This window comes from Oncorhynchus gorbuscha, unplaced genomic scaffold (assembly GCF_021184085.1).
Source record: "Oncorhynchus gorbuscha isolate QuinsamMale2020 ecotype Even-year unplaced genomic scaffold, OgorEven_v1.0 Un_scaffold_396, whole genome shotgun sequence".
NCBI lineage: Eukaryota > Metazoa > Chordata > Actinopteri > Salmoniformes > Salmonidae > Oncorhynchus > Oncorhynchus gorbuscha.
In genome coordinates, this window is record NW_025745243.1 from 652,763 (window position 1) to 674,664 (window position 21,902).

The window sequence follows — 21,902 nt, forward strand, 5'->3', positions numbered from 1 at the left end:
TAAATCCATAGAATCTAAATCCATAGAATCTAAATCCATAGAATCTAAATCCATAGAATCTAAATCCATAGAATAGAATCTAAACCCATAGAATCTAAACCCATAGAATCTAAATCCATAGAATCTAAATCCATAGAATCTAAATCCATAGACTCTAAATCCATAGAATCTAAATCCATAGAATCTAAATCCTTATAATCTAAATCCATAGACTCTAAATCTATAGAATCTAAATCCATAGAATCTAAATCCTTAGAATCTAAATCCATAGACTCTAAATCTATAGAATCTAAATCCATAGAATCTAAATCCATAGAATCTAAATCCATAGACTCTATATCCATAGAATCTAAATCCATAGAATCTAAATCCATAGAATCTAAATCCATAGACTCTAAATCCATTGAATCTAATAGAATCTAAATCCATAGAATCTAAATCCATTGAATCTAATATAATCTAAATCCATAGACTCTAAATCCATTGAATCTAATAGAATCTAAATCCATTGAATCTAATAGAATCTAAATCCATAGACTTTAAATCCATTGAATCTAATAGAATCTAAATCCATAGAATCTAAATCCATATAATCTAAATCCATATAATCTAAATCCATAGAATCTAAATCCATAGACTCTAAATCCATTGAATCTAATAGAATCTAAATCCATAGAATCTAAATCCATTGAATCTAATAGAATCTAAATCAATAGACTCTAAATCCATTGAATCTAATAGAATCTAAATCCATAGACTCTAAATCCATTGAATCTAATAGAATCTAAATCCATAGAATCTAAATCCATAGAATCTAAATCCATAGAATCTAAATCCATAGAATCTAAATCCATAGAATCTAAATCCATAGAATCTAACATCTAGGAAAAACTCTAAACAAACAACAACAGGAAGAATGATCTATCCAAAACAGAGATGTCTGTGTAAACCACTTCTCCAATCGTTTTGGCTCTATAACAAAGAACAAAGAGCAAAAACATAGACATGATCAAATACAAATCTTTACCAGAACCCACTGGACTCTCCAATTACCTTGAACGAGTTACAGGACAAAATAAAAGCCCTCCGACCCAAAAAAGGCCTGTGGTGTTGATGGTATCCTCAATTAAATGATCAATTATACAGACCACTGATTGATTGATTGATTTTTTAAAAGCCTTTGACTCAATTTGGCTTGAGGGCCCAGCTCCTCTCTAATACAGTCTAACTGATGGTGAGGGCCCAGCTCCTCTCCAATACAGTCTAACTGATGGTGAGGGTCCAGCTCCTCTCCAATACAGTCTAACTGATGGTGAGGGCCCAGCTCCTCTCTAATACAGTCTAACTGATGGTGAGGGTCCAGCTCCTCTCCAATACAGTCTAACTGATGGTGAGGGTCCAGCTCCTCTCCAATACAGTCTAACTGATGGTGAGGGTCCAGCTCCTCTCCAATACAGTCTAACTGATGGTGAGGGCCCAGCTCCTCTCTAATACAGTCTAACTGATGGTGAGGGTCCAGCTCCTCTCCAATACAGTCTAACTGATGGTGAGGGTCCAGCTCCTCTCTAATACAGTCTAACTGATGGTGAGGGCCCAGCTCCTCTCCAATACAAACATGAGGGCCCAACTCCTCTCCAATACAGTCTAACTGAGGGTCCAGCTCCTCTCCAATACAGTCTAACTGATGGTGAGTGCCCAGCTCCTCTCCAATACAGTCTAACTGATGGTGAGGGCCCAGCTCCTCTCCAATTAACTGATGGTGATCAATTCTCCAATACACTGATGGTGAGGGCCCAGCTCCTCTCCAATACAGTCTAACTGATGGTGAGGGCCCAGCTCCTCTCCAATACAGTCTAACTGATGGTGAGGCTCCAGCTCCTCTCCAATACAGGGTCCAGCTCCTCTCTAATACAGGGTCCAGCTCCTCTCCAATACAGTCTAACTGATGGTGAGGGCCCAGCTCCTCTCCAATACAGGGTCCAGCTCCTCTCTAATACAGGGTCCAGCTCATCTCTAATACAGTCTAACTGATGGTGAGGGCCCAGCTCCTCTCCAATACAGTCTAACTGATGGTGAGGGTCCAGCTCCTCTCCAATACAGTCTAACTGATGGTGAGGGCCCAGCTCCTCTCCAATACAGTCTAACTGATGGTTCTCGAATACAGTCTAACTGATGGTGAGGGCCCAGCTCCTCTCCAATACAGTCTAACTGATGGTGAGGGCCCAGCTCCTCTCCAATACAGTCTAACTGATGGTGAGGGTCCAGCTCCTCTCCAATACAGGGCCCAGCTCCTCTCCAATACAGTCTAACTGATGGTGAGGGCCCAGCTCCTCTCCAATACAGTCTAACTGATGGTGAGGGCCCAGCTCCTCTCCAATACAGGGTCCAGCTCCTCTCTAATACAGTCTAACCGATGGTGAGTGTCCAGCTCCTCTCTAATACAGTCTAACTGATGGTGAGGGCCCAGCTCCTCTCCAATACAGTCTAACTGATGGTGAGGGCCCAGCTCCTCTCCAATACAGGGCCCAGCTCCTCTCCAATACAGTCTAACTGATGGTGAGGGCCCAGCTCCTCTCCAATACAGTCTAACTGATGGTGAGGGCCCAGCTCCTCTCCAATACAGTCTAACTGATGGTGAGGGCCCAGCTCCTCTCCAATACAGTCTAACTGATGGTGAGGGCCCAGCTCCTCTCCAATACAGTCTAACTGATGGTGAGGGCCCAGCTCCTCTCCAATACAGTCTAACTGATGGTGAGGGTCCAGCTCCTCTCCAATACAGTCTAACTGATGGTGAGGGCCCAGCTCCTCTCCAATACAGTCTAACTGATGGTGAGGGCCCAGCTCAGCTCCTCTCCAATACAGGGTCCAGCTCCTGATAATACAGGGTCCAGCTCATCTCTAATACAGTCTAACTGATGGTGAGGGCCCAGCTCCTCTCCAATACAGTCTAACTGATGGTGAGGTCCAGTCCAGCTCCTCTCCAATACAGTCTAACTGATGGTGAGGGGCTCCTCTCCCAGCTCCAGCTCTCCTAATACAGTCTAACTGATGGTGAGGGCCCAGCTTCTCTCCAATACAGTCTAACTGATGGTGAGGGTCCAGCTCCAATACAGGGTCCAGCTCCTCTCCAATACAGTCTAACTGATGGTGAGGGTCCAGCTCCTCTCCAATACAGTCTAACTGATGGTGAGGGCCCAGCTCCTCTCCAATACAGTCTAACTGATGGTGAGGGCCCAGCTCCTCTCCAATACAGTCTAACTGATGGTGAGGGCCCAGCTCCTCTCCAATACAGTCTAACTGATGGTGAGGGCCCAGCTCCTCTCCAATACAGTCTAACTGATGGTGAGGGTCCAGCTCCTCTCCAATACAGGGCCCAGCTCCTCTCAATACAGTCTAACTGATGGTGAGGGCCCAGCTCCTCTCCAATACAGTCTAACTGATGGTGAGGGCCCAGCTCCTCTCCAATACAGGGTCCAGCTCCTCTCTAATACATAACGATGGTGAGGTCCAGCTCCTCTCTAATACAGTCTAACTGATGGTGAGGGCCCAGCTCCTCTCCAATACAGTCTAACTGATGGTGAGGGCCCAGCTCCTCTCCAATACAGTCTAACTGATGGTGAGGGCCCAGCTCCTCTCCAATACAGTCTAACTGATGGTGAGGGGTCCAGCTGATGGTGAGGGTCCAGCTCCTCTCCAATACAGTCTAACTGATGGTGAGGGCCCAGCTCCTCTCCAATACAGTCTAACTGATGGTGAGGGCCCAGCTCCTCTCCAATACAGTCTAACTGATGGTGAGGGCCCAGCTCCTCTCCAATACAGTCTAACTGATGGTGAGGGCCCAGCTCCTCTCCAATACAGTCTAACTGATGGTGAGGGCCCAGCTCCTCTCCAATACAGTCTAAGGGTCCAGCTCCTCTCCAATACAGTCTAACTGATGGTGAGGGCCCAGCTCCTCTCCAATACAGTCTAACTGATGGTGAGGCTCCAGCTCCTCTCCAATACAGGGTCCAGCAGGGTCCAGCTCCTCTCCAATACAGTCTAACTGATGGTGAGGGCCCAGCTCCTCTCCAATACAGCTCCAGCTCTCTAATACAGGGTCCAGCTCATCTCTAATAAGTCTAACTGATGGTGAGGGCCCAGCTCCTCTCCAATACAGTCTAACTGATGGTGAGGGTCCAGCTCCTCTCCAATACAGTCTAACTGATGGTGAGGGCCCAGCTCCTCTCCAATACAGTCTAACTGATGGTGAGGGCCCAGCTCCTCTCAATACAGTCTAACTGATGGTGAGGGCCCAGCTCCTCTCCAATACAGTCTAACTGATGGTGAGGGCCCAGCTCCTCTCCAATACAGTCTAACTGATGGTGTCCAGCTCCTCTCCAATACAGGGCCCAGCTCCTCTCCAATACAGTCTAACTGATGGTGAGGGCCCAGCTCCTCTCCAATACAGTCTAACTGATGGTGAGGGCCCAGCTCCTCTCCAATACAGGGTCCAGCTCCTCCAATACAGTCTAACGATGGTGATGTCCAGCTCCTCTCTAATACAGTCTAACTGATGGTGAGGGCCCAGCTCCTCTCCAATACAGTCTAACTGATGGTGAGGGCCCAGCTCCTCTCCAATACAGTCTAACTGATGGTGAGGGCCCAGCTCCTCTCCAATACAGTCTAACTGATGGTGAGGGTCCAGCTCCTCTCCAATACAGTCTAACTGATGGTGAGGGCCCAGCTCCTCTCCAATACAGTCTAACTGATGGTGAGGGCCCAGCTCCTCTCCAATACAGTCTAACTGATGGTGAGGGCCCAGCTCCTCTCCAATACAGTCTAACTGATGGTGAGGGCCCAGCTCCTCTCCAATACAGTCTAACTGATGGTGAGGCCCAGCTCCTCTCCAATACAGGGTCCAGTCCAGCTCCTCTCCAATACAGTCTAACTGATGGTGAGGGCCCAGCTCCTCTCTAATACAGTCTAACTGATGGTGAGGGCCCAGCTCCTCTCCAATACAGGGTCCAGCTCCTCTCTAATACAGGGTCCAGCTCATCTCTAATACAGTCTAACTGATGGTGAGGGCCCAGCTCCTCTCCAATACAGTCTAACTGATGGTGAGGGTCCAGCTCCTCTCTAATACAGTCTAACTGATGGTGAGGGCCCAGCTTCTCTCCAATACAGTCTAACTGATGGTGAGGGTCCAGCTCCTCTCCAATACAGGGTCCAGCTCCTCTCCAATACAGTCTAACTGATGGTGAGGGTCCAGCTCCTCTCTAATACAGTCTAACTGATGGTGAGGGCCCAGCTTCTCTCCAATACAGTCTAACTGATGGTGAGGGTCCAGCTCCTCTCCAATACAGGGTCCAGCTCCTCTCCAATACAGTCTAACTGATGGTGAGGGTCCAGCTCCTCTCCAATACAGTCTAACTGATGGTGAGGGCCCAGCTCCTCTCCAATACAGTCTAACTGATGGTGAGGGCCCAGCTCCTCTCGAATACAGTCTAACTGATGGTGAGGGCCCAGCTCCTCTCCAATACAGTCTAACTGATGGTGAGGGCCCAGCTCCTCTCCAATACAGTCTAACTGATGGTGAGGGTCCAGCTCCTCTCCAATACAGGGCCCAGCTCCTCTCCAATACAGTCTAACTGATGGTGAGGGCCCAGCTCCTCTCCAATACAGTCTAACTGATGGTGAGGGCCCAGCTCCTCTCCAATACAGGGTCCAGCTCCTCTCTAATACAGTCTAACCGATGGTGAGTGTCCAGCTCCTCTCTAATACAGTCTAACTGATGGTGAGGGCCCAGCTCCTCTCCAATACAGTCTAACTGATGGTGAGGGCCCAGCTCCTCTCCAATACAGTCTAACTGATGGTGAGGGCCCAGCTCCTCTCCAATACAGTCTAACTGATGGTGAGGGCCCAGCTCCTCTCCAATACAGTCTAACTGATGGTGAGGGTCCAGCTCCTCTCCAATACAGTCTAACTGATGGTGAGGGCCCAGCTCCTCTCCAATACAGTCTAACTGATGGTGAGGGCTCCTCTCCCAGCTGAGGGCCCAGCCTCTCCAATACAGTCTAACTGATGGTGAGGGCCCAGCTCCTCTCCAATACAGTCTAACTGATGGTGAGGCTCCAGCTCCTCTCCAATACAGGGTCCAGCTCCTCTCTAATACAGGGTCCAGCTCCTCTCCAATACAGTCTAACTGATGGTGAGGGCCCAGCTCCTCCAATACAGTCTAACTGATGGTGAGGGTCCAGCTCCTCTCTAATACAGGGTCCAGCTCTCTCTAATACAGTCTAACTGATGGTGAGGGTCCAGCTCCTCTCCAATACAGTCTAACTGATGGTGAGGTCCAGCCCATACAGTCTAACTGATGGTCCAATACAGTCTAACTGATGGTGAGGGTCCAGCTCCTCTCCAATACAGGGTCCAGCTCCTCTCCAATACAGTCTAACTGATGGTGAGGGTCCAGCTCCTCTCCTAATACAGTCTAACTGATGGTGAGGGCCCAGCTTCTCTCCAATACAGTCTAACTGATGGTGAGGGTCCAGCTCCTCTCCAATACAGGGTCCAGCTCCTCTCCAATACAGTCTAACTGATGGTGAGGGTCCAGCTCCTCTCCAATACAGTCTAACTGATGGTGAGGGCCCAGCTCCTCTCCAATACAGTCTAACTGATGGTGAGGGCCCAGCTCCTCTCGAATACAGTCTAACTGATGGTGAGGGCCCAGCTCCTCTCCAATACAGTCTAACTGATGGTGAGGGCCCAGCTCCTCTCCAATACAGTCTAACTGATGGTGAGGGTCCAGCTCCTCTCCAATACAGGGCCCAGCTCCTCTCCAATACAGTCTAACTGATGGTGAGGGCCCAGCTCCTCTCCAATACAGTCTAACTGATGGTGAGGGCCCAGCTCCTCTCCAATACAGGGTCCAGCTCCTCTCTAATACAGTCTAACCGATGGTGAGTGTCCAGCTCCTCTCTAATACAGTCTAACTGATGGTGAGGGCCCAGCTCCTCTCCAATACAGTCTAACTGATGGTGAGGGCCCAGCTCCTCTCCAATACAGTCTAACTGATGGTGAGGGCCCAGCTCCTCTCCAATACAGTCTAACTGATGGTGAGGGCCCAGCTCCTCTCCAATACAGTCTAACTGATGGTGAGGGTCCAGCTCCTCTCCAATACAGTCTAACTGATGGTGAGGGCCCAGCTCCTCTCCAATACAGTCTAACTGATGGTGAGGGCCAGCTCCTCTCCAATACAGTCTAACTGATGGTGAGGGCCCAGCTCCTCTCCAATACAGTCTAACTGATGGTGAGGGCCCAGCTCCTCTCCAATACAGGGCCCAGCTCCTCTCCAATACAGTCTAACTGATGGTGAGGGCCCAGCTCCTCTCCAATACAGTCTAACTGATGGTGAGGGTCCAGCTCCTCTCCAATACAGTCTAACTGATGGTGAGGGCCCAGCTCCTCTCCAATACAGTCTAACTGATGGTGAGGCCCAGCTCCTCTCCAATACAGTCTAACTGATGGTGAGGGTCCAGCTCCTCTCCAATACAGTCTAACTGATGGTGAGGGCCCAGCTTCTCTCCAATACAGTCTAACTGATGGTGAGGGTCCAGCTCCTCTCCAATACAGGGTCCAGCTCCTCTCCAATACAGTCTAACTGATGGTGAGGGTCCAGCTCCTCTTTAATACAGTCTAACTGATGGTGAGGGCCCAGCTTCTCTCCAATACAGTCTAACTGATGGTGAGGGTCCAGCTCCTCTCCAATACAGGGTCCAGCTCCTCTCCTCAGTCACTGATGGTGAGGGTCCAGCTCCTCTCCAATACAGTCTAACTGATGGTGAGGGCCCAGCTCCTCTCCAATACAGTCTAACTGATGGTCCAGCTCCTCTCAATACAGTCTAACTGATGGTGAGGGCCCAGCTCCTCTCCAATACAGTCTAACTGATGGTGAGGGCCCAGCTCCTCTCCAATACAGTCTAACTGATGGTGAGGGTCCAGCTACAGGGCCCAGCTCCTCTCCAATACAGTCTAACTGATGGTGAGGGCCCAGCTCCTCTCCAATACAGTCTAACTGATGGTGAGGGCCCAGCTCCTCTCCAATACAGGGTCCAGCTCCTCTCTAATACAGTCTATCTGATGGTGAGGGTCCAGCTCCTCTCTAATACAGTCTAACTGATGGTGAGGGCCCAGCTCCTCTCCAATACAGTCTAACTGATGGTGAGGGCCCAGCTCCTCTCCAATACAGTCTAACTGATGGTGAGGGCCCAGCTCCTCTACAGTCTAACTGATGAGGGTCCAGTCAATAACTGATGGTGAGGGCCCAGCTCCTCTCCAATACAGTCTAACTGATGGTGAGGGCCCAGCTCCTCTCCAATACAGTCTAACTGATGGTGAGGGCCCAGCTCCTCTCCAATACAGTCTAACTGATGGTGAGGGCCCAGCTCCTCTCCAATACAGGGCCCAGCTCCTCTCCAATACAGTCTAACTGATGGTGAGGGCCCAGCTCCTCTCCAATACAGTCTAACTGATGGTGAGGGTCCAGCTCCTCTCCAATACAGTCTAACTGATGGTGAGGGCCCAGCTCCTCTCCAATACAGTCTAACTGATAGGGCCCAGCTCCTCTCCAATACAGTCTAACTGATGGTGAGGGCCCAGCTCCTCTCCAATACAGTCTAACTGATGGTGAGGGCCCAGCTCCTCTCCAATACAGTCTAACTGATGGTGAGGGTCCAGCTCCTCTCCAATACAGTCTAACTGATGGTGAGGGTCCAGCTCCTCTCCAATACAGTCTAACTGATGGTGAGGGCCCAGCTCCTCTCCAATACACAGTCTAACTGATGGTGAGGGTCCAGCTCCTCTCCAATACAGTCTAACTGAGGGCCCAGCTTCTCTCCAATACAGTCTAACTGATGGTGAGGGCCCAGCTTCTCTCCAATACAGTCTAACTGATGGTGAGGTCCAGCTCCTCTCCAATACAGGGTCCAGCTCCTCCAATACAGGGTCCAGCTCCTCTCCAATACAGTCTAACTGATGGTGAGGGCCCAGCTCCTCTCAATACATGGTGAGGGTCCAGCTCCTCTCCAATACAGTCTAACTGATGGTGAGGGCCCAGCTCCTCTCCAATACAGTCTAACTGATGGTGAGGGCCCAGCTCCTCTCGAATACAGTCTAACTGATGGTGAGGGCCCAGCTCCTCTCCAATACAGTCTAACTGATGGTGAGGGCCCAGCTCCTCTCCAATACAGTCTAACTGATGGTGAGGGTCCAGCTCCTCTCCAATACAGGGCCCAGCTCCTCTCCAATACAGTCTAACTGATGGTGAGGGCCCAGCTCCTCTCCAATACAGTCTAACTGATGGTGAGGGCCCAGCTCCTCTCCAATACAGGGTCCAGCTCCTCTCTAATACAGTCTAACCGATGGTGAGTGTCCAGCTCCTCTCTAATACAGTCTAACTGATGGTGAGGGCCCAGCTCCTCTCCAATACAGTCTAACTGATGGTGAGGGCCCAGCTCCTCTCCAATACAGTCTAACTGATGGTGAGGGCCCAGCTCCTCTCCAATACAGTCTAACTGATGGTGAGGGCCCAGCTCCTCAATACCTAAATGAGGGTCCAGCTCCTCTCCAATACAGTCTAACTGATGGTGAGGGCCCAGCTCCTCTCCAATACAGTCTAACTGATGGTGAGGGCCCAGCTCCTCTCCAATACAGTCTAACTGATGGTGAGGGCTCCTCTCCCAGCTCTCTCTAATACAGGGTCCAATACAGTCTAACTGATGGTGAGGGTCCAGCAGGGTCCAGCTCCTCTCCAATACAGTCTAACTGATGGTGAGGGCCCAGCTCCTCTCCAATACAGTCTAACTGATGGTGAGGGTCCAGCTCCTCTCCAATACAGTCTAACTGATGGTGAGGGCCCAGCTCCTCTCCAATACAGTCTAACTGATGGTGAGGGCCCAGCTCCTCTCGAATACAGTCTAACTGATGGTGAGGGCCCAGCTCCTCTCCAATACAGTCTAACTGATGGTGAGGGCCCAGCTCCTCTCCAATACAGTCTAACTGATGGTGAGGGTCCAGCTCCTCTCCAATACAGGGCCCAGCTCCTCTCCAATACAGTCTAACTGATGGTGAGGGCCCAGCTCCTCTCCAATACAGTCTAACTGATGGTGAGGGCCCAGCTCCTCTCCAATACAGGGTCCAGCTCCTCTCTAATACAGTCTAACCGATGGTGAGTGTCCAGCTCCTCTCTAATACAGTCTAACTGATGGTGAGGGCCCAGCTCCTCTCCAATACAGTCTAACTGATGGTGAGGGCCCAGCTCCTCTCCAATACAGTCTAACTGATGGTGAGGGCCCAGCTCCTCTCCAATACATAACTGATGGTGAGGGTCCAGCTCCTCTCCAATACAGTCTAACTGATGGTGAGGGCCCAGCTCCTCTCCAATACAGTCTAACTGATGGTGAGGGCCCAGCTCCTCTCCAATACAGTCTAACTGATGGTGAGGGCCCAGCTCCTCTCCAATACAGTCTAACTGATGGTGAGGGCCCAGCTCCTCTCCAATACAGTCTAACTGATGGTGAGGCTCCAGCTCCTCTCCAATACAGGGTCCAGCTCCTCTCTAATACAGGGTCCAGCTCCTCTCCAATACAGTCTAACTGATGGTGAGGGCCCAGCTCCTCTCTAATACAGTCTAACTGATGGTGAGGGCCCAGCTCCCTCCATACAGGGTCCAGCTCTCCAATACAGGGTCCAGCTCATCTCTAATACAGTCTAACTGATGGTGAGGGCCCAGCTCCTCTCCAATACAGTCTAACTGATGGTGAGGGTCCAGCTCCTCTCAATACAGTCTAACTGATGGTGAGGGCCCAGCTCCTCTCCAATACAGTCTAACTGATGGTGAGGGTCCAGCTCCTCTCCAATACAGGGTCCAGCTCCTCTCCAATACAGTCTAACTGATGGTGAGGGTCCAGCTCCTCTCCAATACAGTCTAACTGATGGTGAGGGCCCAGCTTCTCTCCAATACAGTCTAACTGATGGTGAGGGTCCAGCTCCTCTCCAATACAGGGTCCAGCTCCTCTCCAATACAGTCTAACTGATGGTGAGGGTCCAGCTCCTCTCCAATACAGTCTAACTGATGGTGAGGGCCCAGCTCCTCTCCAATACAGTCTAACTGATGGTGAGGGCCCAGCTCCTCTCCAGTCTAACTGATGGTGAGGGCCCAGCTCCTCTCCAATACAGTCTAACTGATGGTGAGGGCCCAGCTCCTCTCCAATACAGTCTAACTGATGGTGAGGGTCCAGCTCCTCTCCAATACAGGGCCCAGTCTAACTGATGGTGAGGGCCCAGCTCCTCTCCAATACAGTCTAACTGATGGTGAGGGCCCAGCTCCTCTCCAATACAGGGTCCAGCTCCTCTCTAATACAGTCTAACGATGGTGAGGTCCAGCTCCTCTCCAATACAGTCTAACTGATGGTGAGGGCCCAGCTCCTCTCCAATACAGTCTAACTGATGGTGAGGGCCCAGCTCCTCTCCAATACAGGGTCCAGCTCCTCTCTAATACAGTCTAACTGATGGTGAGGGCCCAGCTCCTCTCCAATACAGTCTAACTGATGGTGAGGGCCCAGCTCCTCTCCAATACAGTCTAACTGATGGTGAGGGCCCAGCTCCTCTCCAATACAGTCTAACTGATGGTGAGGGCCCAGCTCCTCTCGAATACAGTCTAACTGATGGTGAGGGCCCAGCTCCTCTCCAATACAGTCTAACTGATGGTGAGGGCCCAGCTCCTCTCCAATACAGTCTAACTGATGGTGGTGAGGGCCCAGCTCCTCTCCAATACAGTCTAACTGATGGTGAGGGCCCAGCTCCTCTCCAATACAGTCTAACTGATGGTGAGGCCCAGCTCCTCTCCAATACAGGGTCCAGCTCCTCTCTAATACTAACCGATGGTGAGGGTCCAGCTCCTCTCCAATACAGTCTAACTGATGGTGAGGGCCCAGCTCCTCTCCAATACAGTCTAACTGATGGTGAGGGCCCAGCTCCTCTCCAATACAGTCTAACTGATGGTGAGGGCCCAGCTCCTCTCCAATACAGTCTAACTGATGGTGAGGGTCCAGCTCCTCTCCAATACAGTCTAACTGATGGTGAGGGCCCAGCTCCTCTCCAATACAGTCTAACTGATGGTGAGGGCCCAGCAATACAGTCTAACTGATGGTGAGGGCCCAGCTCCTCTCCAATACAGTCTAACTGATGGTGAGGGCCCAGCTCCTCTCCAATACAGTCTAACTGATGGTGAGGCTCCAGCTCCTCTCCAATACAGGGTCCAGCTCCTCTCTAATACAGGGTCCAGCTCCTCTCCAATACAGTCTAACTGATGGTGAGGGCCCAGCTCCTCTCCAGCAGGGTCCAGCTCATCTCCAATACAGGGCCCAGCTCCTCTCCAATACAGTCTAACTGATGGTGAGGGTCCAGCTCCTCTCTAATACAGTCTAACTGATGGTGAGGGCCCAGCTTCTCTCCAATACAGTCTAACTGATGGTGAGGGTCCAGCTCCTCTCCAATACAGGGTCCAGCTCCTCTCCAATACAGTCTAACTGATGGTGAGGGTCCAGCTCCTCTCAATACAGTCTAACTGATGGTGAGGGCCCAGCTCCTCTCCAATACAGTCTAACTGATGGTGAGGGTCCAGCTCCTCTCCAATACAGGGTCCAGCTCCTCTCCAATACAGTCTAACTGATGGTGAGGGTCCAGCTCCTCTCCAATACAGTCTAACTGATGGTGAGGGCCCAGCTCCTCTCCAATACAGTCTAACTGATGGTGAGGGCCCAGCTCCTCTCGAATACAGTCTAACTGATGGTGAGGGCCCAGCTCCTCTCCAATACAGTCTAACTGATGGTGAGGGCCCAGCTCCTCTCCAATACAGTCTAACTGATGGTGAGGGTCCAGCTCCTCTCCAATACAGGGCCCAGCTCCTCTCCAATACAGTCTAACTGATGGTGAGGGCCCAGCTCCTCTCCAATACAGTCTAACTGATGGTGAGGGCCCAGCTCCTCTCCAATACAGGGTCCAGCTCCTCTCTAATACAGTCTAACCGATGGTGAGTGTCCAGCTCCTCTCTAATACAGTCTAACTGATGGTGAGGGCCCAGCTCCTCTCCAATACAGTCTAACTGATGGTGAGGGCCCAGCTCCTCTCCAATACAGTCTAACTGATGGTGAGGGCCCAGCTCCTCTCCAATACAGTCTAACTGATGGTGAGGGCCCAGCTCCTCTCCAATACAGTCTAACTGATGGTGAGGGTCCAGCTCCTCTCCAATACAGTCTAACTGATGGTGAGGGCCCAGCTCCTCTCCAATACAGTCTAACTGATGGTGAGGGCCCAGCTCCTCTCCAATACAGTCTAACTGATGGTGAGGGCCCAGCTCCTCTCCAATACAGTCTAACTGATGGTGAGGGCCCAGCTCCTCTCCAATACAGTCTAACTGATGGTGAGGCTCCAGCTCCTCTCCAATACAGGGTCCAGCTCTAATACAGGGTCCAGCTCCTCTCCAATACAGTCTAACTGATGGTGAGGGCCCAGCTCCTCTCCAATACAGTCTAACTGATGGTGCCCAGCTCCTCTCCAATGAGGGTCCAGCTCCTCTCCAATACAGGGTCCAGCTCATCTCTAATACAGTCTAACTGATGGTGAGGGCCCAGCTCCTCTCCAATACAGTCTAACTGATGGTGAGGGTCCAGCTCCTCTCTAATACAGTCTAACTGATGGTGAGGGCCCAGCTTCTCTCCAATACAGTCTAACTGATGGTGAGGGTCCAGCTCCTCTCCAATACAGGGTCCAGCTCCTCTCCAATACAGTCTAACTGATGGTGAGGGTCCAGCTCCTCTCTAATACAGTCTAACTGATGGTGAGGGCCCAGCTTCTCTCCAATACAGTCTAACTGATGGTGAGGGTCCAGCTCCTCTCCAATACAGGGTCCAGCTCCTCTCCAATACAGTCTAACTGATGGTGAGGGTCCAGCTCCTCTCCAATACAGTCTAACTGATGGTGAGGGCCCAGCTCCTCTCCAATACAGTCTAACTGATGGTGAGGGCCCAGCTCCTCTCGAATACAGTCTAACTGATGGTGAGGGCCCAGCTCCTCTCCAATACAGTCTAACTGATGGTGAGGGCCCAGCTCCTCTCCAATACAGTCTAACTGATGGTGAGGGTCCAGCTCCTCTCCAATACAGGGCCCAGCTCCTCTCCAATACAGTCTAACTGATGGTGAGGGCCCAGCTCCTCTCCAATACAGTCTAACTGATGGTGGGCCCAGCTCCTCTCCAATACAGGGTCCAGCTCCTCTCTAATACAGTCTAACCGATGGTGAGTGTCCAGCTCCTCTCTAATACAGTCTAACTGATGGTGAGGGCCCAGCTCCTCTCCAATACAGTCTAACTGATGGTGAGGGCCCAGCTCCTCTCCAATACAGTCTAACTGATGGTGAGGGCCCAGCTCCTCTCCAATACAGTCTAACTGATGGTGAGGGCCCAGCTCCTCTCCAATACAGTCTAACTGATGGTGAGGGTCCAGCTCCTCTCCAATACAGTCTAACTGATGGTGAGGGCCCAGCTCCTCTCCAATACAGTCTAACTGATGGTGAGGGCTCAGCTCCTCTCCAATACAGTCTAACTGATGGTGAGGGCCCAGCTCCTCTCCAATACAGTCTAACTGATGGTGAGGGCCCAGCTCCTCTCCAATACAGGGCCCAGCTCCTCTCCAATACAGTCTAACTGATGGTGAGGGCCCAGCTCCTCTCCAATACAGTCTAACTGATGGTGAGGGTCCAGCTCCTCTCCAATACAGTCTAACTGATGGTGAGGGCCCAGCTCCTCTCCAATACAGTCTAACTGATGGTTAGGGCCCAGCTCCTCTCCAATACAGTCTAACTGATGGTGAGGGTCCAGCTCCTCTCCAATACAGTCTAACTGATGGTGAGGGCCCAGCTTCTCTCCAATACTGTCTAACTGATGGTGAGGGTCCAGCTCCTCTCCAATACAGGGTCCAGCTCCTCTCCAATACAGTCTAACTGATGGTGAGGGTCCAGCTCCTCTTTAATACAGTCTAACTGATGGTGAGGGCCCAGCTTCTCTCCAATACAGTCTAACTGATGGTGAGGGTCCAGCTCCTCTCCAATACAGGGTCCAGCTCCTCTCCAATACAGTCTAACTGATGGTGAGGGTCCAGCTCCTCTCCAATACAGTCTAACTGATGGTGAGGGCCCAGCTCCTCTCCAATACAGTCTAACTGATGGTGAGGGCCCAGCTCCTCTCGAATACAGTCTAACTGATGGTGAGGGCCCAGCTCCTCTCCAATACAGTCTAACTGATGGTGAGGGCCCAGCTCCTCTCCAATACAGTCTAACTGATGGTGAGGGTCCAGCTCCTCTCCAATACAGGGCCCAGCTCCTCTCCAATACAGTCTAACTGATGGTGAGGGCCCAGCTCCTCTCCAATACAGTCTAACTGATGGTGAGGGCCCAGCTCCTCTCCAATACAGGGTCCAGCTCCTCTCTAATACAGTCTAATCCGATGGTGAGTGTCCAGCTCCTCTCTAATACAGTCTAACTGATGGTGAGGGCCCAGCTCCTCTCCAATACAGTCTAACTGATGGTGAGGGCCCAGCTCCTCTCCAATACAGTCTAACTGATGGTGAGGGCCCAGCTCCTCTCCAATACAGTCTAACTGATGGTGAGGGCCCAGCTCCTCTCCAATACAGTCTAACTGATGGTGAGGGTCCAGCTCCTCTCCAATACAGTCTAACTGATGGTGAGGGCCCAGCTCCTCTCCAATACAGTCTAACTGATGGTGAGGGCTCAGCTCCTCTCCAATACAGTCTAACTGATGGTGAGGGCCCAGCTCCTCTCCAATACAGTCTAACTGATGGTGAGGGCCCAGCTCCTCTCCAATACAGGGCCCAGCTCCTCTCCAATACAGTCTAACTGATGGTGAGGGCCCAGCTCCTCTCCAATACAGTCTAACTGATGGTGAGGGTCCAGCTCCTCTCCAATACAGTCTAACTGATGGTGAGGGCCCAGCTCCTCTCCAATACAGTCTAACTGATGGTGCCCAGCTCCTCTCCAATACAGTCTAACTGATGGTGAGGGTCCAGCTCCTCTCCAATACAGTCTAACTGATGGTGAGGGCCCAGCTCCTCTCCAATACAGTCTAACTGATGGTGAGGGTCCAGCTCCTCTCCAATACAGTCTAACTGATGGTGAGGGTCCAGCTCCTCTCCAATACAGTCTAACTGATGGTGAGGGCCCAGCTCCTCTCCAATACAGTCTAACTGATGGTGAGGGCTCCAGCTCCTCTCAATACAGGGTCCAGCTCCTCTCTAAACAGGGTCCAGCTCCTCTCCAATACAGGTGTGGGCCCAGCTCCTCTCCAATACAGTCTAACTGATGGTGAGGGTCCAGCTCCTCTCCAATACAGGGTCCAGCTCCTCTCCAATACAGTCTAACTGATGGTGAGGGTCCAGCTCCTCTCCAATACAGTCTAACTGATGGTGAGGGCCCAGCTCCTCTCCAATACAGTCTAACTGATGAGGGGAATACAGTCTAACTGATGGCCCAGCTCCTCTCCAATACAGTCTAACTGATGGTGAGGGCCCAGCTCCTCTCCAATACAGTCTAACTGATGGTGAGGGTCCAGCTCCTCTCCAATACAGGGCCCAGCTCCTCTCCAATACAGTCTAACTGATGGTGAGGGCCCAGCTCCTCTCCAATACAGTCTAACTGATGGTGAGGGCCCAGCTCCTCTCCAATACAGGGTCCAGCTCCTCTCTAATACAGTCTAACCGATGGTGAGTGTCCAGCTCCTCTCTAATACAGTCTAACTGATGGTGAGGGCCCAGCTCCTCTCCAATACAGTCTAACTGATGGTGAGGGCCCAGCTCCTCTCCAATACAGTCTAACTGATGGTGAGGGCCCAGCTCCTCTCCAATACAGTCTAACTGATGGTGAGGGCCCAGCTCCTCTCCAATACAGTCTAACTGATGGTGAGGGTCCAGCTCCTCTCCAATACAGTCTAACTGATGGTGAGGGCCCAGCTCCTCTCCAATACAGTCTAACTGATGGTGAGGGCTCAGCTCCTCTCCAATACAGTCTAACTGATGGTGAGGGCCCAGCTCCTCTCCAATACAGTCTAACTGATGGTGAGGGCCCAGCTCCTCTCCAATAGGGCCCAGTCTCCAATACAGTCTAACTGATGGTGAGGGCCCAGCTCCTCTCCAATACAGTCTAACTGATGGTGAGGGTCCAGCTCCTCTCCAATACAGTCTAACTGATGGTGAGGGCCCAGCTCCTCTCCAATACAGTCTAACTGATGGTGAGGGCCCAGCTCCTCTCCAATACAGTCTAACTGATGGTGAGGGTCCAGCTCCTCTCCAATACAGTCTAACTGATGGTGAGGGCCCAGCTTCTCTCCAATACAGTCTAACTGATGGTGAGGGTCCAGCTCCTCTCCAATACAGGGTCCAGCTCCTCTCCAATACAGTCTAACTGATGGTGAGGGTCCAGCTCCTCTCCAATACAGTCTAACTGATGGTGAGGGCCCAGCTTCTCTCCAATACAGTCTAACTGATGGTGAGGGTCCAGCTCCTCTCCAATACAGGGTCCAGCTCCTCTCCAATACAGTCTAACTGATGGTGAGGGTCCAGCTCCTCTCCAATACAGTCTAACTGATGGTGAGGGCCCAGCTCCTCTCCAATACAGTCTAACTGATGGTGAGGGCCCAGCTCCTCTCGAATACAGTCTAACTGATGGTGAGGGCCCAGCTCCTCTCCAATACAGTCTAACTGATGGTGAGGGCCCAGCTCCTCTCCAATACAGTCTAACTGATGGTGAGGGTCCAGCTCCTCTCCAATACAGGGCCCAGCTCCTCTCCAATACAGTCTAACTGATGGTGAGGGCCCAGCTCCTCTCCAATACAGTCTAACTGATGGTGAGGGCCCAGCTCCTCTCCAATACAGGGTCCAGCTCCTCTCTAATACAGTCTAACCGATGGTGAGTGTCCAGCTCCTCTCTAATACAGTCTAACTGATGGTGAGGGCCCAGCTCCTCTCCAATACAGTCTAACTGATGGTGAGGGCCCAGCTCCTCTCCAATACAGTCTAACTGATGGTGAGGGCCCAGCTCCTCTCCAATACAGTCTAACTGATGGTGAGGGCCCAGCTCCTCTCCAATACAGTCTAACTGATGGTGAGGGTCCAGCTCCTCTCCAATACAGTCTAACTGATGGTGAGGGCCCAGCTCCTCTCCAATACAGTCTAACTGATGGTGAGGGCTCAGCTCCTCTCCAATACAGTCTAACTGATGGTGAGGGCCCAGCTCCTCTCCAATACAGTCTAACTGATGGTGAGGGCCCAGCTCCTCTCCAATACAGGGCCCAGCTCCTCTCCAATACAGTCTAACTGATGGTGAGGGCCCAGCTCCTCTCCAATACAGTCTAACTGATGGTGAGGGTCCAGCTCCTCTCCAATACAGTCTAACTGATGGTGAGGGCCCAGCTCCTCTCCAATACAGTCTAACTGATGGTTAGGGCCCAGCTCCTCTCCAATACAGTCTAACTGATGGTGAGGGTCCAGCTCCTCTCCAATACAGTCTAACTGATGGTGAGGGCCCAGCTCCTCTCCAATACAGTCTAACTGATGGTGAGGGTCCAGCTCCTCTCCAATACAGTCTAACTGATGGTGAGGGTCCAGCTCCTCTCCAATACAGTGACTGATGGTGAGGGCCCAGCTCCTCTCCAATACAGTCTAACTGATGGTGAGGCTCCAGCTCCTCTCCAATACAGGGTCCAGCTCCTCTCTAATACAGGGTCCAGCTCCTCTCCAATACAGTCTAACTGATGGTGAGGGCCCAGCTCCTCTCTAATACAGTCTAACTGATGGTGAGGGCCCAGCTCCTCTCCAATACAGGGTCCAGCTCCTCTCTAATACAGGGTCCAGCTCATCTCTAATACAGTCTAACTGATGGTGAGGGCCCAGCTCCTCTCCAATACAGGGCCCAGCTCCTCTCTAATACAGTCTAACTGATGGTGAGGGCCCAGCTCCTCTCCAATACAGTCTAACTGATGGTGAGGGCCCAGCTCCTCTCCAATACAGTCTAACTGATGGTGAGGGTCCAGCTCCTTTCTAATACAGTCTAACTGATGGTGAGGGCCCAGCTTCTCTCCAATACAGTCTAACTGATGGTGAGGGTCCAGCTCCTCTCCAATACAGGGTCCAGCTCCTCTCCAATACAGTCTAACTGATGGTGAGGGTCCAGCTCCTCTCTAATACAGTCTAACTGATGGTGAGGGCCCAGCTTCTCCAATACAGTCTAACTGATGGTGAGGGTCCAGCTCCTCTCCAATACAGGGTCCAGCTCCTCTCCAATACAGTCTAACTGATGGTGAGGGTCCAGCTCCTCTCCAATACAGTCTAACTGATGGTGAGGGCCCAGCTTCTCTCCAATACAGTCTAACTGATGGTGAGGGTCCAGCTCCTCTCCAATACAGGGTCCAGCTCCTCTCCAATACAGTCTAACTGATGGTGAGGGTCCAGCTCCTCTCCAATACAGTCTAACTGATGGTGAGGGCCCAGCTCCTCTCCAATACAGTCTAACTGATGGTGAGGGCCCAGCTCCTCTCGAATACAGTCTAACTGATGGTGAGGGCCCAGCTCCTCTCCAATACAGTCTAACTGATGGTGAGGGCCCAGCTCCTCTCCAATACAGTCTAACTGATGGTGAGGGTCCAGCTCCTCTCCAATACAGGGCCCAGCTCCTCTCCAATACAGTCTAACTGATGGTGAGGGCCCAGCTCCTCTCCAATACAGTCTAACTGATGGTGAGGGCCCAGCTCCTCTCCAATACAGGGTCCAGCTCCTCTCTAATACAGTCTAACCGATGGTGAGTGTCCAGCTCCTCTCTAATACAGTCTAACTGATGGTGAGGGCCCAGCTCCTCTCCAATACAGTCTAACTGATGGTGAGGGCCCAGCTCCTCTCCAATACAGTCTAACTGATGGTGAGGGCCCAGCTCCTCTCCAATACAGTCTAACTGATGGTGAGGGCCCAGCTCCTCTCCAATACAGTCTAACTGATGGTGAGGGTCCAGCTCCTCTCCAATACAGTCTAACTGATGGTGAGGGCCCAGCTCCTCTCCAATACAGTCTAACTGATGGTGAGGGCTCAGCTCCTCTCCAATACAGTCTAACTGATGGTGAGGGCCCAGCTCCTCTCCAATACAGTCTAACTGATGGTGAGGGCCCAGCTCCTCTCCAATACAGGGCCCAGCTCCTCTCCAATACAGTCTAACTGATGGTGAGGGCCCAGCTCCTCTCCAATACAGTCTAACTGATGGTGAGGGTCCAGCTCCTCTCCAATACAGTCTAACTGATGGTGAGGGCCCAGCTCCTCTCCAATACAGTCTAACTGATGGTTAGGGCCCAGCTCCTCTCCAATACAGTCTAACTGATGGTGAGAGCCCAGCTCCTCTCCAATACAGGGCCCAGCTCCTCTCCAATACAGTCTAACTGATGGTGAGGGCCCAGCTTCTCTCCAATACAGTCTAACTGATGGTGAGGGTCCAGCTCCTCTCCAATACAGGGTCCAGCTCCTCTCCAATACAGTCTAACTGATGGTGAGGGTCCAGCTCCTCTCTAATACAGTCTAACTGATGGTGAGGGCCCAGCTTCTCTCCAATACAGTCTAACTGATGGTGAGGGTCCAGCTCCTCTCCAATACAGGGTCCAGCTCCTCTCCAATACAGTCTAACTGATGGTGAGGGTCCAGCTCCTCTCCAATACAGTCTAACTGATGGTGAGGGCCCAGCTCCTCTCCAATACAGTCTAACTGATGGTGAGGGCCCAGCTCCTCTCGAATACAGTCTAACTGATGGTGAGGGCCCAGCTCCTCTCCAATACAGTCTAACTGATGGTGAGGGCCCAGCTCCTCTCCAATACAGTCTAACTGATGGTGAGGGTCCAGCTCCTCTCCAATACAGGGCCCAGCTCCTCTCCAATACAGTCTAACTGATGGTGAGGGCCCAGCTCCTCTCCAATACAGTCTAACTGATGGTGAGGGCCCAGCTCCTCTCCAATACAGGGTCCAGCTCCTCTCTAATACAGTCTAACTGATGGTGAGGGTCCAGCTCCTCTCTAATACAGTCTAACTGATGGTGAGGGCCCAGCTCCTCTCCAATACAGTCTAACTGATGGTGAGGGCCCAGCTCCTCTCCAATACAGTCTAACTGATGGTGAGGGCCCAGCTCCTCTCCAATACAGTCTAACTGATGGTGAGGGCCCAGCTCCTCTCCAATACAGTCTAACTGATGGTGAGGGTCCAGCTCCTCTCCAATACAGTCTAACTGATGGTGAGGGCCCAGCTCCTCTCCAATACAGTCTAACTGATGGTGAGGGCCAGCTCCTCTCCAATACAGTCTAACTGATGGTGAGGGCCCAGCTCCTCTCCAATACAGTCTAACTGATGGTGAGGGCCCAGCTCCTCTCCAATAGGGCCCAGTCTCCAATACACTAATGGTGAGGGCCCAGCTCCTCTCCAATACAGTCTAACTGATGGTGAGGGTCCAGCTCCTCTCCAATACAGTCTAACTGATGGTGAGGGCCCAGCTCCTCTCCAATACAGTCTAACTGATGGTTAGGGCCCAGCTCCTCTCCAATACAGTCTAACTGATGGTGAGGGTCCAGCTCCTCTCCAATACAGTCTAACTGATGGTGAGGGCCCAGCTCCTCTCCAATACAGTCTAACTGATGGTGAGGGTCCAGCTCCTCTCCAATACAGTCTAACTGATGGTGAGGGCCCAGCTCCAATACAGTCTAACTGATGGTGAGGGCCCAGCTCCTCTCAATACAGTCTAACTGATGGTGGCTCCAGCTCCTCTCCAATACAGGG